Raw genomic sequence first — 18,550 nt, 5'->3', positions numbered from 1 at the left:
TTTGTACGCCTTACGATGTGATCTCCATAAGTCTGTAAACCATCTATCACTGTGCAAAGTTATTACGATATTATTGACTATTTCCCCTGTGTTGTACACAATATCCCTGTGGTTTATTTATTTTATAACTGATAACTGGAAACTTGTAACTTTTTTAAAAAATAAGATAGAGATTTATTGCTTTCTTGTAAAAAATAACTCTGGAGGTAGATAGTCCCAGGTAAGTATGAGATATGGGTTTCTTCTATCTAATTGCTCGACATTTCTCTTCAAGCAGTTTCCACTTCATGGTCTAAGATGACTGCCAAAGCTCCAGCCATCACATTCATATTCCAGTGAGCAAAAAATAGCAAGTAGTGAAAAAGGACTTCCCAGAAGTTGCAGACACCATTTCTCTTTGCATCCCGTTGTCCAGAACTTTGTCATAGGGTCACACCTAGTTTCAATAAATAATGTTGAACAGTAACTTTATCTGGGGCAGCCCTGTGCTCCAGCTAACAAATAAGGATTCCACAGCAAATAAAGAAGATATTTGAGAGAAAATTATCAGGGAAACTTGTAACTCTTAATTCCCTTCACGTTTTCACCCATCATCCACCACTTCCTCTCAATTTTTCTGTAAATCTAAAACTGCTCTAAAAAAATAAAGTAAATTAAAAGAAGAGCATTAAGAGAGACAGAAATTAAGAGGAGAGACAAAAGAAAAAAAGGAAAGTAATGAGTCTGTTGGGGCGGCTGGATGGCTCAATTGGTTAGAGCACAAGCTCTGAACAACAGGGTTGCCGGTTCAATTCCCACATGGGCCAGTGAGCTGCACCCTCCACAACTAGATTGAAGACAATGAGCTGCCACTGAGCTACCAGAGGGGCGGCGGGATGGCTCAGCTGGTTAGAGTGCGAGCTCTCAACAACAAGGTTGCTGGTTCAATTCCCGCATGGGATGGTGGGCTGCGTCCCCTGCAACTAAAGATTGAAAACGGCAACTGGACTTGGAGCTGAACTGCGCCCTCCAGAACTAGATTGAAGGACAATGACTTGGAGCTGAGGGGCCCTGGAGAAACACACTGTTCTCCAATAAAATTTATTTTAAAAAATGTACATAAATATAAAAGAGTCTGTTAGTTGGAGCAAAGAGAAACTCAGAACCTTTTGCTTGTCGTTTGGAAATGACTTTATCTTTCGTGGACATGTAATACACAAGCTGGAGACCAAGCTGTCTGAGGACATACCCAAGTGGAAGGCAGCTGTGGTGGGAGGCTTTTGTCTTTTGGCAAGTCCCCAATAATCAAACAATAAAAGCTAATCATACTGAAGTAAAAGGACCTTTCTGTCCTGTGAACCACATGGCCCAAGTTTCTCTTGGCAGAGCCTGGTCCCCAAGAGCTTTCCTTGTATATCTGGGATGCACTCCGGCTCTGCAGTGGGGATATCTACAAAAGTGGGTGTAGGTAGCTGCCCCCATTATAGCCCACCTACAAGCTACCCTCCATCCCTGTGATACGGGCCAAGCAAGTAGCCCCCCTCCGCCCTGAAAACTTTTAAGCTTCCTTCTCCTTAAGTTTCCTTTTCCCCAGTTTTTTAGCTCCTACCTCTGTGTAATGCAGGGTCTCTGGTCCCGCTCTTGGCAGTTGGACACAGAATATGGTGAGGCAAAAAAGGAACAACAATGGAACCATAGATGGGGGGTGTCATACCACTATGTTCTTGATGGCGGCTGGTCAAGACACAAAAGCAAACATCCGTCAGTAACCCAGCAAAGGGTCTTCCTGCATCCCAGGCACGCTGGAGGCTGGGCGAGACACAGGAAGTAGGATCAACACGATCCGCAATGTAATCCGCTTGCTAACTCCACTTGCTAGCCACAATCTGCTGTCTGCTTCTCTGCCAACCAACCAAGCCCCCTGGCATAGCCACGGCAATTAGTGTCTAATGGCTAACTGGTAACAGCTGATGGCCATTTACTACCCAAGCCAGCACCTTTCCACGTGAGATCGAGAGCCTGGAAACTGCTTTCCTGGCTCTGTCCCCACACTCTGTTGTAGACAATTACCCAAAAACTTGTGATTCATACTTGTTGATTGTAATCATTGAAGCCTAATATTCTCTCCTACCCATTCCAGGCCTAACTCCTGGACAATTAACAACACCTAAATGACTGGTTGAATGGCCAGAGGCTCTTATGGAGCTAATGGGTTTATTAGTTAAAATCATTTTTTCCTCTTTCAGGGGCCTTGGGGATACAGAGGATACCCCAGTAAGATTGCCAGTCCCAACCAAAGAAGCCAATGTGGTCTTCCAGGCAGATCTTGAGACCCCTTCCTCTCATCTAAGATCAGATAGGACGAGAGTTTCGTGAATCCCCCAATAGGTAGGGACAGCTCTACACCCCTGCCCAGCAGGAAGCAGATACAGAGAAGACCTTCTGTCCCTCAACTTCCCAAAGAGATTTTATGGGGATCATGTCTCTCAAGGGGAAAACAAGGCAGGCAGTTAGAGGTAGGCATCGGGTCTCTGCATTCCTGCACAACACACAGAATGCGACCAACCGCCCAAAAGACCTCCCCTCTCCGCCCAAAACTTCTTTTCCCTATAATTATCTACCCCTATAAGGAAACAAATGGGTACAAAATACCCAATTAGATCAAACCGGTCACTCACACCTTCGCAGTAAAGGTCATAACGACCTTCCTTTCACCTGGGCCTCATTATACCATCATTATAATATCATGCCTATGCCCGGAAGTTCATTAACATCATTATAGCAGACTGAATTCTGGAAAGGAACGTGGGCAGTTTAAAAAGATGAGGGAATAGCCTCTTGTCAATCACAGGTGTCAATCAAGTGACCCCACTCCCAGAAAGGAACAGCCCATTCTAAAGAAATAAAGGGATAAAAACTCCAAGTCCTTGACAGTCAGCACCTTTGAGCCTTGCATTTTCTCGGGCCTGCTCCAAACCCTTTGGAGTGTACTTTCTCTTCTAATAATAACCCTTGAGCCACTGTTTTCTTCTGGGGCCCACCTCTAGCTCTTTGAAGTGTACTTTTTGTTCTAATAAACTGCTCTTTCACTACTTTACCTCGGTATCTCATTCAATTCTTTGCTGGAGACACCAAGAACCTGGACATCGCACCGAGAAGGGCCCACTCTCCGGTAACACTTGGATGCAGTGCTTGCCTCACGGTTCAGCAGCAAGCAGGCCAGAGGACTGATCAGCTACTCAGAAAGCCCGCAATAATGGTGGGGAGAGCAAGCAAACCGATAGCAGGTTAGTATTCTGCTTGGAAAGTGAGACGAGAAACAGTCAGTTCCTGTGCGATGGTGTGGGGGGTAGGGTGCAGAAACCAAAAGTGCAGGTGGGCCAGATTAGAGAAAGCAACTGAGATGCAAGTTAGCACAGCTGATTGAACTGCCCAGGCTAAAGCCATGGGAGCGTATGCAGCAGAACCAACTTTTAGTACATCTTAGTGTCACTTGATTGGGAGTGAGATCGGGCAGGAAAGGTGAGGAAAAAGATTTGGAAGATGACAGTTTTTAGGAGGCTGAGAATATTTAGTACTTGCACGTGGTGGCCTCTAGGTAAATGCCTGTTAAAGGAACCCAATACCATGCATAAATTCTGAAGAGATGCTTCAAGAACAATGAAAAGAGCACCCTTGCTTTATTGAACATTTATCATGTGTTTGGTTCTGTATCTGCAGTAACCCAATTCAGCCTATTCTCGGAGCATATGGGCTAAGCACCATGCTTATCCCCATGTTTTACAGATGAGGAAGATGAGGCTCAGGGAGGGTACATGACTTATCCAACCAAGTTCCTGCAGGACTGAGGCAGGGCTGGTGTGGGGACAGAGCCCCAGAAAGTAGTTTACAGGCTCTCGGCCTCACGTGGAGGAGTGCTGGCTCGGGTAGTAGATGGCCGTCAGCTGTGGCTGATTGGCCGTCAGCTGTAGCCAGTTAGCCAATTAGCCGCTAATATAACTGCTGCGGCTACGGAGGGGAGTGAAGGAGAGTGAAAGAGAGTCGTCAGTGGGTTGCAGACAAAACAGACAGCAGGTCGCACGTCCAGTGAACCCAGCCTCCAGTGAGACCGTAGTGGTATGACTCCCCTACCTATGGCTCCGTGGGTGCTCCTTTTTGGCCTCACCATATCCTGCGTTCTTATGTCGGGAGCGGGATCAGAGACCCTGCAGGCCTCCCCGCACGACAGCTGCTGTTCAAAGTCCACACTCCTGACCATGGAGCTACTCTGCCCATTAAAGCTTTAAGATGATGTCGTGCGGGAGACCCTGCTCGCTGCGCCATTTGGCATGCGGGGAGGCCTGCGGGGTCTCTGGTCCCACTCCCCACATAAGAACACAGGACACGGTGAGGCCAAAAAGGAACACCCACGGAGCCATAGATGGAGGAGTCATACCACTATATTCTCTCTGGCGGCACTATACTCTCACTGGAGTCTGGATCCACACTGTCCGCAAACTGCCATCCACGCTTGCCAGCCCAGCCGCCATCTTCTTGCTAGCCCCCATTCTTTCTCTCTTCTTTTTCTCTCTCTGCTAGCGTAGCCACAGCAGTTATATTAGTGGCCAATGGCTCACTGGTTACAGCTGACAGACAACTAGCCACAGCTGATAGCCATCCAATCACAGTTGATGGCCATTCACTACCTGAGCCAGCACCTGTCTGTGAGGCTGAGAGCCTGGAAACTACTTTTTGGGGTTCTGTCCCCACAGATGAACATAGCTATCAAGAACAAGCAACAGCTACGTGGAAAAAAGGAGGTGGAAATTGGTTTTTAAGGCTGCAGTGGGGATGTACATAAAATTGGGTGTAGGCAGCTGTCCCCAGCATGGCCCACCTACAAGCTACCCTCCATCTCATTTCTTTTCTTTTTTTAAAATTAAAGTTTATTGGTGTGACAGCTCTCCATCCCATTTCTAATGCTGGCTTGAGGCCAGCGGAGGAGGGGGTCAGCAAGCTCCAGTCATCTCCTGACAGCAGAAGCTACAGATGACTGCTCCTGGCTCCTGGACTTTCTTGGCCAACAGCAGGCCTTTTCTGGGGACTTCTTTCCCTTCCACCTACCTCTCTTCACCCCCACTCTGGAAGTGGAGTGATAGTGGGGAGAGAGGTAAGCACCCATCTTAGCTGCTGTAGCTCAGAGAAGCATGTTTAGGATGGGGGCATGGGGTATTTTGATTTCCAGATCAATATTTTCAAAGGAGTAAGCCAGCTCAGGTCAAGAGAAAAAGGTGGTGATTTTAGAGTGCAATGAAGAAGGATCCTCCCTACTGTCTTCTTGCCTGCCCTCTAGGGACAGTCTTGTTTCCAAGATCAACAACTGCCATCCTTAACATAGTTAGGGCACTCTATACCTTTTGTAAAAACAAAGGGGAGAGTTTTCCTTTTCTTACACCTTAACAGTGATGCTGGAAGAAAGCTGCCTCACCTAAGGGATGTCCAGACATCTACCTGGAGCCGAAAAGTGTCTTTTTTTCAGACTGCCAAGGCAATGCTCCTGACTTAGGCAGAAGTACTCCCCAAAGGGGCCAGACCCCAAAGTAAGACAATGGCAAGGCGGTGAAAATGCAACAAACTAAAGGTAATATTCCCATCCTTTCCAACTAACCTGAGACCTTAGTGCCCAGCAGTGTTTACACTTAAAGACAGGTAAGCTGGCTCTGTTGCAAAAATAGAGCTTTGTTCCTACTGAGAATAGATGCCATGTCAACCAAGAAATGTTGAACCAGGCAGAAAACCTGAACCTGTTAGCATCTCCTGGAAGGTGTAAGATCATAATTTCCTTTCCCTTCCTGGGGCTTTGCACCTGCTCTCCCAGGGGCTCGGAACCAGTGGGGCTTTCTTCCAGTCCCTCTGAGCAGTGTGGTCAGTGGCTGGCCAAAGGTCCGTGGCTGCTGAACGATCTATGCTCCTCATTTCATGTGCTGGCTTCAAGCCCTCCATTGTCAGGCTGCCAGGGACTAAAGCAAGCCCACTCCCCCACCCCAGACCGGTTTTCCAAAGACTTTTTTTCCCCTCTAACTTGAGTCAACCATTCCCTGTTCAAAGCCAGGCTCTTGCTTGTCTGTTTCTGAGCTTGTGCATTCTTTTTTTTTTTTCAACTGCTCTTGCACTGAGGCTGTGAGGGGAAGCAGAGTTTGCCACCCAAAAATACACTTTTTAGGATATTATTTTAAGCTGGTTATTAAGAAACAAAAGACTCAGAAAGAACCTTTGACCCTCCCCCCTTACCTGCCTAAAGGAATTCAAATAGACATACCTGCTTAAAGGAAGGGAGCATTACCTTAGCACCATAATATAAATTAAATGTGGTAGATAGTGAGGAAGCAGCAATCTAGCAAAGTTTGTCTCTTAGGATCCTCTCTGTGTCACATTGTTTCTGGGTGGCCCAGCAAGACTTTACCACATATTTGCTCCCTCATCTACTTGTGAATTGTCTACTTTCCCTTTGAAGTCCCAGACCTCTGCTTCCCTCTCCTTAGTCCAGAATGGCATATCAGCCTCAAATGCCCAGTGTGTCCTCAAGTCATATATATATATATATATATATATATATATATATATATATATGCTTAAATTTTTTACATTATTTTTTTAAGGAGGGTGCAGCACAGTGGCCCATGTGGGGATCGAACTGGCAACCTTGGTGTTATTAGCACCATGCTCTAACCAACTGAGCTAACCAGCCACCCAGGTCTCATTCTTAGGGAATCCCCCTATGTACACATGTAATAAATTTGGTCATTTTTGTTAGGTCAGCTGCGGGCATAGTCAAAGCGGCCGGGAGCCAAGTCATACCCCTCTGCCAAGTCAGACCCCTCCCTGCATGACAGAAACTGGGGCCCCTGGCGTTTCCCAGAAAAGACAGCAGACCACTGGTGCGATAAACAGCTCCGGATGCAGCCGCTGGCGCCCGATCTGCGCTGGGGGTCCTTCTCATATGCCACCTCACTCAGCCAACCCCCACCGCAAAAATCGCATATATGCCTCCCTCACTCTGCCCTGGGTGCGACTTTACCAGCCCCCGTCTGCGGACCGGTGAACCTCGTTCGGAAGCGCAGAATAAAGCACTCACTTTACTCAACCCGCCTGACTCTCTTAGTCTCATTATCTCACCGCAAGCCTTACAATTTTCTCCTGTGAATCTGTCTCATGTGAATTTGATTATCAGTCCAGACAGAAGAATTTAGAAGGAAAATTATTTTTCTGCCCCACACTGTGAGCTCCCAATTTTCAAAGTTAGGTTTTCTTCTCCTTCCTCTACTCCCAAGCCTGGGGCAAAAGAACTGGAAAAAAAAAAAAAAAGAACCGATTACCTAGCATCTAGAAAAAAGCCTCTACACTCCTGGTGGATTAAGCCTGGGCCTGAAGAAGGAGACCTGGATTCAATCCTAGCCCACCACTTGCTATCTATATGACTGTTAGGCAAGTTACTTACCCTCTCTGTGCCTCATTTCCTCATCTAGAAAATAGAATTCATAATAGTACTTATTTCATAGAGTCTATAAAGAGGATGGAATGGGATAATAAACTCCCTTTACATAGTAGATGTCGACGAAAAAACATCCAACCTAAGTGAAAGCTTATAAGAGTTTATTTGAGCCAAACTGATGACAATTGCCTAGAAGCAAAATCTCAACGGATTGAGAAAGTGCTCGGCAAAATCGTGGTTTGCAGCTCATTTTACACATAGAATCAAAGGAGGAGGGTTACATGAAATCCATTGGTGGTAGATTAAGGGGGTGAGAGAGAGCAAGGGGGGGTGGAAATCTCTGGGATTGGATAAAAGTAAATTGGAGAGACAGCTGCTTATTTTACAGAGGTGGGTGCAGGATAGTTAATAGTTTGCTTTTTACAGCACATAGAGATAGTAATTAGGGGACAAGAATAATAATGAGGGATTCTATAGTTTCCTGCTCTGGTCCTGGAAAAAGGGATTACTGACATTCCAGGGGCATGTTATCCTAGATGCAAAAAGACAATAGATAGGCTCACTTAAAGTAGAGATCGACCTTTGTCAAGGAAGCTACAGGTCAAGGATGTGACTTCCCACCATGGCCCACCTTATTAGGAATTTTTGTGTTCATGTCATCCTATGTAGTTGTTTTTGGTCTCCTGAGCTTGTCAGGTTTAACCTGTGGCCCTGTCCTGCGGGGCGGCCTGTGGGGTCTCTGGTCCCACTCCTTTGTCGTGCAAGGCGGCCTGCGGGGCCTCTGGTCCTGCTCCCCACATAAAAACGCAGGATGTGGCTAGGCCAAAAAGGAACACCCACGGAGCCATAGGTAGGGGAGTCATACCACTATGGTCTCACTAGAGGCTGGATTCACACGACGTGCGACCAGCTGTCCGCTTTTCTGCCAACTGACTGACTCGACTCTCCTCGACTCCCCTCGACTCACTCACCAGCACAGCCGTGGCAGCTATATCAGGGGCCAATTGTCTAACTGGCTACAGCTGACAGCCAACTAGCCACAACCGATGGCCATCTACTACCCAAGTCGGCAACCCCTCCCACCCCCCACATGAGGCTGAGAGCCTGGAAACTGCTCTCTGGGGCTCTGTCCCCACAGGCCCCTTTTTCTGTCCACACAGATATTATCATATTATAATTTTTGAATCCTAGAGAAAGCTTTCCTTTCATTACCTCCTCCTGACATATTTTGTCCCCATCCTTACCCCTAACAAAAGTGCCCCCACAAAAGGAGAGCACAGATTTAGACACGATCATTTACATCAGGTCACATTTACCGAAATCAAGAAACTAACAAATACATATTCTATGTTGCTATGATTTGTCAAGCACTTCCAGGCACCATAAAAAGTGGTGGGAGGTTGCACTGAAGAGGGGGTGTACATCCAAATGGTGTCATGGCTTTCTACTCTGTCTTTTAATCATATTTGCCTATCTTGAAATGTTAACAGCTGTTTGCACTGAGATAAACAGAACCTGACTGCTAAGGTAGGAGATAAAAGACAATGCATTATCAGAGTGAGGATTATAGGTAGGGGACAAGCAGAGGTTTCCTTAGAGCAGGTTGTTCTTACCTTCTGCAGGAGTAGGGACAAGCACACAGACTTGGAGCTCACCCAGTGGCAGCTAAGGTTTGATTCTGTACTTACAGACACTAAGATCTCATAAGCCAGCCCTGAACTTCGTTCATTTTTCAATAAGTATCACGTACCTGCTGCACGAGGCTATGTGCTGTGGGGATATACAAATGTGTAAGACATACATCCCAAAGACAAGGAGCTTGCAGTCTAGAGGGAATAATGGCACAGAAGATTATAACACAAGGAAAAATGTGACATGGGTCTAAGAGAGCTATAGTGAGAGTGTTCTATGGGCAGTCAGAAGGTGAGACTCCTTTTGATGGAGAGGTGAGAGAAGACTTCAGGAGGTGGTTTTTACAGGGTGGAGAGACAGAACAATGGTGTAAAGATGGGAGAAGTAGGGGCATGTAGAGAAATGCTATGGCTATTCAACTGGCTGGGTCAGAGGGCACACACAGGCCAATAGGATCATTTAAAAGAGGTGATTCGCCCATGAAGGAACAAAATAACAGTGCCCTTGGGGTGGGGTTGAAAATGAAAACATAGCATCTGCAATTATTGATAGAGCACATTGTTAGTTAGCCATCTTCTCCTGACCCACAATCTCCTCCACAGTGGTCCAGAACACCCACCTTGTGGCTCTACAAAGGCGAAAAGCGTGCCTTTAACCATAAAGATAGGGTATCTCTTTTGGGGGTGGGAGAAACTAACTCATTAATCAAACGAAAGGGAAATATATATGTTATTTAAGTCAGAAGAGACAGCCCCCGCTGAGGCAAACCTCAGTTGAGCCTTTAAGGAGATGGAGTTTGATGCTCCAGACAGAGGCGCTTGAAATGTGAAATACATTCATTTATTTTTTTTCACATTTTCTTCTTCTTTTTTTTCAATTAAAGTTTATTGGGGTGACAATTGTTAGTAAAGTTACATAGGTTTCAGATGTACAATTCTGTATTACATCATCTATAAATCCCATTGTGTGTTTACCACCCAGAGTCAGTTCTCCTTCCATGGTTGACTTTGGCTCAAGTGGTTACGTCGTCATACATTTATTCTTTAGGGGAATGGGGAAGGTGAACTAAGATCATTTTGATTGAATTGGAGGGTTGAATAGAGAAGAGGTTATAAAAAGGCATGTTTTGTTTAGCCCAGGTAATATTGAACTATTTTTATTTGTCAGCATTGAAAAATGGGGAGATTTTTACATAAAAACCTAGATTTTAGTCTCCTTTGAAAAAACTGGGCCCACATTTCTAAATGGCATCCATTTAGAAGGGAAGATTGCCACAGCCCCCACTGGGTCACTGTTTTCCTTCCTGCTATTCACACTTAGATGGTAATCACAGTTTGAGAGCACAGTGCAGTTAGCTCTCTCAAATGCTTTTGAAAGCCAAAAGCCTTGATGGTTCAGAATGCATTTGAAAGGTTATTCTTTAGGTGGTGAGTATATGTTATCTGGCATTTCCTTTTTTTTTTTCTGTGTTATTTCCAAGTTCCTGCCAGCATTTCATTTTGCAACTTCTGATATAGAGGGCCTCTGTGCAACAAGGGTGGCAAAACTGGTAAGGTCAGCATGCCAGGCCAAGCGGCTCAACCTTTATTCTCTAGGGGCAAAAAAGAAGGGCAAAACACAGGCAGATGTTAAGAAAATTAGTCTGGAAGAAGCTATGAGTTGTGTTGGAGGGACTGAAATGAGTATTGACCCTGGAGACATACGACCTGGTCTTAAATCTCAGCTCATTTACTGGGCAGGTGAACTTGGGCAGGTTACAGAACCTTTCAGTGCCTTGGTTTTCTGATCTGTAAAATGGGCTTGATAGGAACAGTACCCACCTCATAGTGATACAGGTTAGCTAGCACGTCCCTAGGTAGACAGGGAGGTCCCTGGTGGAATAAACAAAGACAGTCATATCCTAAAACTCCAGGTTTTGAAATCACTCCACTCCAGGACATAATGTAACAAGGCCTTGAGGTTAATCATAAAATTCCTTTTGGCCTGACAAATGAAGCAGATCTGATAGATAAAGCGTGGGTTACTTTGCTAACTCCTTTAGGATGGGCAAGCAGAACAAACCTGGTAGACGAATTTCATTAGAAGGCACCAGTTCCCTTCTTCAAACAAGTTCCCTTCTCCAAACAGCTCCCCTTCCCCAAGCAGGCAAGGGAAGGTATAAAAGTAAGAGCTTTTGCCTCAGTCATGGGGCACCCCCCATTCAGGAGCCCCTCCCGCTCGGGAGCTGCAACCTCTTCTCCTGCCTCTAATAAACTATCGTCTTTTTAAAACTCTTTGCCACTCCTGGTCCGTGTTTCCATTCTTCGGCTTCATGAGATACGATCCCGGCCCACGCTCAGAAACTGCTAGCAGATCCAACCTCACTTACATCAATAGGGCTGTTGTAAAGAATACCTAAAGTAATGAGCATAAAGCACTTAGCACAGTACCTGGTGCACTAGTGCTCCATGATCATTTTTAGAATTAATACTGGAGGCCAGTTAGAAGATCACCGCGATAGCCTAGGTATGAGCTGATAAACTCTCACATTAGGGCAGAGACAGTGACAAAACAAAACAAAAACAGCGTGGGAACTTTGGGAATGAAGAACCAACTGGCCTCAAGGTTGACTAGGGGTTGGGGAAGAGGAAGAGTCAAAGACAACTTCTGTATTTCCAGCCTGGGTAACTGGGGGAATGATGGTAATGAAACCTAAAACTTGGGGAAGAAAGTTTCAGGGGAAGAAATCAGTTTGATACATAGTAAGTTACAGGTGCCAGTGTGTGTGTGGGGGGGTGATAGCAAAATGGTAATGTCCAGCAGCTGTGAGAAATGTGGGACCAGGGACGAAGTTGTGGATTTGAGCATGAGAAACGATGAGCAGGGGAGGAGAGCTCTGGGAGGGACTGGATGAAGCAACAGTGTCCAGTTGAGAAAAGGCAGTCCGAACTGTTGGGCATCTCGGTCAGGCCCAGTATCTCTGTTTGAAAGGTCGGGGCCTCCCTTCACTCCTGTACTGTGTGTATTCTGCTCTGTCAGCTGTGCCACTCAGAGACTACCTTTGTCCTTCATCTTATGTGCTTTCAGTCCAAATGCTGACCTGGCCCCATCCTGCTTACACTGATGGGGTCAAAGTCCCCTGGGGTGTAAAGCAACAGGCTGACACTTAGTTATATATTTGATGAAATGGAGATACCTAATATGGGCAACAGGGGAGGATGGCAGGCTGAGTTGTGGGGGACCAAGCTGTGCCTGCTGCTGCTTCCCTCCTGATCCTGTCAGAAGGCCCCATGTTCTTAGCTGCTCCCTAGATTTTCAGGGCAACCTGTCTCCCTCTCTCCTCCACATGCACGTGTCTAGAGAACCATTTGCTCAGAACTCCCAGGTCCTTATTAGGAGCCCACAGATCAGTCAGATGAATTAATATCCATTAATACTTTACCCTTCCTACTCTCAATACACGAAGTGTTGCCAGCCTTTTCAGGCCCAGGCTCTGGGCCAGGTGTGGGAGATAGGATGAAAAGGCCAGGCCATTCCTGGAAGAGCTTGAGCTAAAATGCACTGAAGTGTGGTCATGGGGATTTCAGGCAAAGTGGTCTAGGGGTCCATGAAAGCGCACGATGTTGGGGGCAACTCATTCCATTTGTACAGAGGGCTGACCCACCGCCCTTCCCACCAGAAACCATGGCATCAAAACATGCACAATTTATTTACCTCTCCATTCTCTAGCATGCCAGCCAGGAGCAATGAAAAGAAAAAGGAATAAAATGATTGTAAGCATGATGAAGGAAGGGCTCAGCTGGTTAAACAAGACTTCTGATTATTGTCATTAATGTTCAAGAGAGTTCCAACCTGATGTGGCATTAAACAGGCAGTGTGTGTGTGTGTGTGTGTGTGTGTGTGTGTGTGTGTAAAACATTAGGAGAACAAGACATTCAGACAAAGTGGCCCATCAGTGTGAAAGTTAACAAAATCCCCTCTCCAGCGGGTTATCTAACAGACACCTGACATGGATTTGCTTCCTGCCTGGTAGTGCAACAAGGAAAGCCAATAGAATACAAGTGTTATAATTAAGTGTGCTCAGGTCAGAGCAGCCTGGCTGCCCTGCGAATCTCCCTCCTTACAACTTCTACTGGAAAACCTTGCCTACTCCCCCGGGGGAAGACTGTTATTAAAGCTGTCCATTCGAGAATTTGGATGTATGCTTTGCAGGAAAAAAACTACAGCAGAATTTAGAGTTCGACTCCTGTCTCTAGGCCCCTTATTCTTCAAACTGAAAATGTATTTTGAACAGGGGTTAGGAGGTTGTTAACTGGACAAAGATCACCAGCTGCAAGGCTCTAATACCCTCAGATAGTACTCAGATACGCTCCATTTACTACAGCGACATCTAATGGCCAGAGAAAGCAATGCATGTTTGCATTTAAAAGCAGCCTCTGGTTCTGTCTTGGGGTTAATTTTTTAAAAGTAGAGTGGACAAGGTATTATTATGTTTATTAACCCCTGTAAAATAACATACTGACCAAAACCCTAAGAATTCATTTCCTATATATTTGCATGAAATTTATGATGTTATTCATAACTGGACGCTGATCATACTTTGTGAAAACCGTGTAATTGCCTCTGGATTTTTTGTTATTTTTTACAATCACCCGGACTTTGCATTTATTTTAAAGTTTCTTGTTGAAGCTCTGTGTCGTGGGGGGCATCCGACAGGGTCTCTGCTCCCGCTCCCCACATAAGAACGCAGGACATGGTGAGGTCAAAAAGGAACACCAACAGAGCCTTAGGTAGTGGAGTCATACCACTATATTCTCACTGGTGGCATCTGCCTCTCGCAATCCGCACTTGCTAGCTCAGCCACCATCTGCTTGCTAGCCCCCATTTTTTTGCTAGGGTAGCCACGGCAGTTATATTAGTGGCCAATGGCTCACTGGTTACAGCTGATGGCCAACTAGCCACCGCTGATGGCCATCCAATCACAGTTGATGGCCATTAACTACCTGAGCCAGCATCTTTCCAGATGAGGCGGAGAGCCTGGAAACTGCTTTTTGGGGTTCTGTCCCCACACTCCACCCCTACAGGCTCTCGCCTCACAATCTACGCGACAAGCGTCTTCCGCGAGGGGCCCTGTGCGAGGAGCCAGGAGGTGAATGCAATATCCTGGACACAGCCAGGCTCTCTGGGCACAGCCAGGGTTTCTCAGGGCACCACCAGTGCTTCTGGGCATGGCCAGATTTCCTGGGCTTCTTAGGATACCAGTAGTCTCCCCGGGCACAGCCAGACTTCCTGGACTCAGCCAGGGCTCTCAGGGCACTGCCACTCTCTCTGGGCCTCTCAGGGTACCCTGTTGGAACAACCGCGACTCACAGTTAAAGTGCTTACATATTCTCAATGGTGGCCAGTCAAGACACAAAAGCAAACATCCCCCAGTTCCACTACATGGTGGTATGTTCCCAAACAAACAGTCAAGCTGTCCATTAAATTAGGGATGGAAGGCAATTCCCCGTAGTCCATAGTCGTTCGCCAGGGCTGTCCTGGGGGTGAGGGATGACTTTGACCTCACCCGCATCTCCCACGGAGGACTCAGCAAGCCTTTCCTCCTGGGACAAGTCCCGCATCTGGGCTGCCTGAGCCAGAATTTCCCAGCCCACAGGGCTGCAACGACCTTTGCTTTCTCTGGCCTGTGCTGGTTGAGGAACCGTCCACATCCTCCCACCCCTCCACGGGGGTCCAGCTCTCCGGCAGCTGCTCCTCCTGGTCTTCCTCAGACTGGGTGTTCATACGCACAACTGCTCCACTGCCTTTCGGAGAGCCTTGGCCGGCACCGTACCCTGCTCGCTGTGCCATTTGTCATGCAGGGAGGCCTGCGGGGGTCTCTGGTCCCACTCCCCACATAAGAACGCAGGACATGGTGAGGCCAAAAAGGAACACCCATGGAGCCATAGATGGGGGAGTCATACCACTATATTCTCGCTGGTGGCTGGGTTGGAGAAACAGGAAACAGGAGCCACACTGCTCACAACCCTCACTGCACCGCTTGCAGGCTCAGCCACCATCTTCTTGTTAGTCCCCATTTTTCTGCTAGCCTAGCCACAGCAGTTATATTAGTGGCCAATGGCTCACTGGTTACAGCTGACGGCCAACTAGCCACAGCTGATGGCCATGCAATCACAGTTGATGGCCATTTACTACCTGAGCCAGCATCTGTCTATGTGAGGCTCAGAGCCTGGAAACTGCTTTTTGGGGTTCTGTCCCCACACAGGGTTTCTCAGGGCACCACCAGTACTTCTGGGCCCAGCCAGACTTCCTGGGCTTCTTAGGATACCACCAGTCTCCCCGGGCACAGCCAGGGCCTCTCAGGGCACTGCCACTCTCTCTGGGCACAGCCAGACTTCCTGGACTCTGCCAGGGCTCTCAGGGCACTGCCACTCTCTCTGGGCACAGCCAGACTTCCTGGACACAGCCAGGGCCTCTCAGGGTACTGTCATTCTCTCTGGGCACAGACTTCCTGGACTCAGCCAGGGCTTTCAGGGCACTGCCACTCTCTCTGGGCACAGCCAGACTTCCTGGACACAGCCAAGGCTCTCAGGGCACTGCCACTCTCTCTGGGCCTCTCAGGGTACCCTGCTGGAACAACAGCGGCTCACAGTCAAGCTGCTTACATATTCTCGATGGCAGCCAGTCAAGACACAAAAGCAAATATCCGTCAGTTCCACTACATGGTGGTATGTTCCCAAGCAAACAGTCAAGCTGTCCATTAAATTAGGGATAGAAGACAATTCCCCATAGTCCATAGTCATTCACCAGGGCTGTCCTGGAGGTGAGGGACGACCCTGACCTCACCCTCAGCTCCCACGGAGGGCTCAGCAAATGTTTCCTCCTGGGACTAAAAGTCCTGCATCCAGGCTGCCTCAGCAAGCACTTCCCAGCCCACAGGGCCGCAATGACCTTTGCTTTCTCCATCCTTTGCTGGTTGGGGTACTGTCCACGTATTACCACCACTCCACTGGGGTCCAGAACTCCAGCAGCTGTATAGCTTTTCCTGTGCTGGTGGGAGAACCATCCACCTCCTCCCACCCCTCCACGGGCGTCCAGCTCTCAGGCAGCTGCTCCTCCTCATTTTCCGGAGACTGAGTGTTCATACACACAAACTGCTCCACCACTCTTCTGAGAGCCATGGCCGGCACCATATTCTGCTCGCCGCGCCATTTGTCGTGCGGGGAGTCATCAGGCGGGGCATCCCACAGGGTATCTGCTCCCGCTCCCCACATAAGAACGCAGGAAATGGTGAGGCCAAAAAGGAACACCCACAGAGTCATAGGTAGGGGAGTCATACCACTATATTCTCACTGGTGGCATCTGCCTCTCACAATCCGCGCTTGCTAGCTCAGCCACCATCTTCTTGTTAGTCCCCATTTTTTTTGCTAGGGTAGCCATAGCAGTTATATTAGTGGCCAATGGCTCACTGGTTACAGCTGACGGCCAAGGAGCCACAGCTGATGGCCATCCGATCACAGTTGATGGTCATTTACTACCTGAGCCAGAACCTTTCTTTTTTTTTAAATTTATTTTTTAAATTTATTGGGGTGACAATTGTTAGTAAAATTAGGTAGATTTCAGGTGTAAAATTCTATATTACATCATCTATAAATCCCATTGTGTGTTCACCACCCAGAGTCAGTTCTCCTTCCATTACCATATATTTGTCCCCCTTACCCTCATCTCCCACCCCCCAGCCCCCTTACCCTCTGGTAACCACTAAACTATTGTCTGTGTCTATGAGTTTTTGTTTCTCATTTGTTTGTCTTGTTCTTTTGTTGTTTTTGGTTCATATACCACATATCAGTGAAATCATATGGTTCTCTGCTTTTTCTGTCTGACTTATTTCGCTTAGCATTATACTCTCAAGATCCATCCATGTTGTCACAAATATTCCTATATCATCTTTTCTTACCGCCGAATAGTATTCCATTGTGTATATATACCACAACTTCTTTATCCATTCATCTATCGAGGACATTTAGGTTGTTTCCATCTCTTGGCCACCGTGAACAAAGCTGCAGCGAACATTGGAGCACATGTGTCTTTATCTCTAAATGTTTTCGTATTCTTTGGGTAGATACCCAGGAGAGGGATTGCTGGGTCATATGGTAATTCTATTCTTAATTTTCTAGGAACCTCCAGACTGCCTTCCATAGCGGCTGCACTAGTCTGCATTCCCACCAACAGTGTATGAGGGTTCCTTTTTCTCCACAGCCTCTCCAACACTTGTTACTATTTGTCTTGTTGATGATAGCCATTCTGACTGGGGTGAGGTGATATCTCATTGTGGTTTTGATTTGCATTTCTCTGATGATTAGTGATGTTGAGCATTTTTTCATATGTCTATTTGCCATTTGTATGTCCTCTTTGGAGAAATGTCTCTTCAGGTCCTCTGCCCATTTTTCAATTGGGTTGTTCGTTTTTTTGTTGTTGAGTTTCATGAGTTCCTTGTATATTTTGGATATTAGCCCCTTATCAGAGGCACTGTTTGCAAAAATCTTCTCCCATTCAGTTGGTTGCCTCTTTATTTTGTCAATGGTTTCTTTGCTGTGCAGAAACTTTTAAGTTTCATATAGTCCCATTCATTTATTTTAGCTTTTACTTCCATTGCCGTTGGAGTCAAATTCATAAAATGCTCTTTGAACCCAAGACCCATAAGTTTAGTACCTATGTTTTCTTCTATGCAGTTTATTGTGTCAGGTCTTATGCTTAAGTCTTTGATCCATTTTGAATTAATTTTGGTACATGGTGACAAATAGCAGTCCAGTTTCATTCTTTTGCACGTGGTTATCCAATTCTCCCAACACCATTTATTGAAGAGGCTGTCTTTCCTCCATTATATATTTTTAGCTTCTTTGTCGAAAATTATCTGTCCATATTTATGTGGTTTTATTTCTGGGTTCTTAATTCTATTCCATTGGTCTACGTGTCTGTTTTTCTGCCAATACCATGCTGTTTTGATTATTGTAGCCCTGTAGTACAAGCCAAAGTCAGGGACTGTGATACCTCCAGAATTCTTCTTTTTTCTTAAGATTGTTTTGGCTATTCGGGGTCTTTTGTGGTTCCAAACAAATCTGATGTTTTTTTATTCTATTTCTTTAAAAAATGCCATTGGGATTTTGATGGGGATTGCATTAAATCTGTATATTGCTTTGGGTAATATGGCCATTTTAACTATGTTGATTCTTCCAATCCATGAGCACGGAATATCTTTCCATTTCTTTGTGTCTTCGGCAATTTCTTTTAAAAATGTCTTATAGTTTTCAGCATATAGGTCTTTCACATCCTTGGCTAAGTTTATTCCTAAGTATTTTATTCTTTTTGCTGCAATTCCAAAAGGAATTGTTTTTTGTATTTCTTTTTCTGAGATTTCATTGTTAGTATATAGGAATGCAATGGACTTTTGTATGTTGATTTTGTAGCCAGCAACTTTACTGTATTCGT

The sequence above is a fragment of the Rhinolophus sinicus genome, chromosome 18 (assembly GCF_057876585.1).
Source record: "Rhinolophus sinicus isolate RSI-liver-muscle chromosome 18, RSI-T2T, whole genome shotgun sequence".
NCBI lineage: Eukaryota > Metazoa > Chordata > Mammalia > Chiroptera > Rhinolophidae > Rhinolophus > Rhinolophus sinicus.
Note: the sequence above shows the minus strand (reverse complement) of the source record.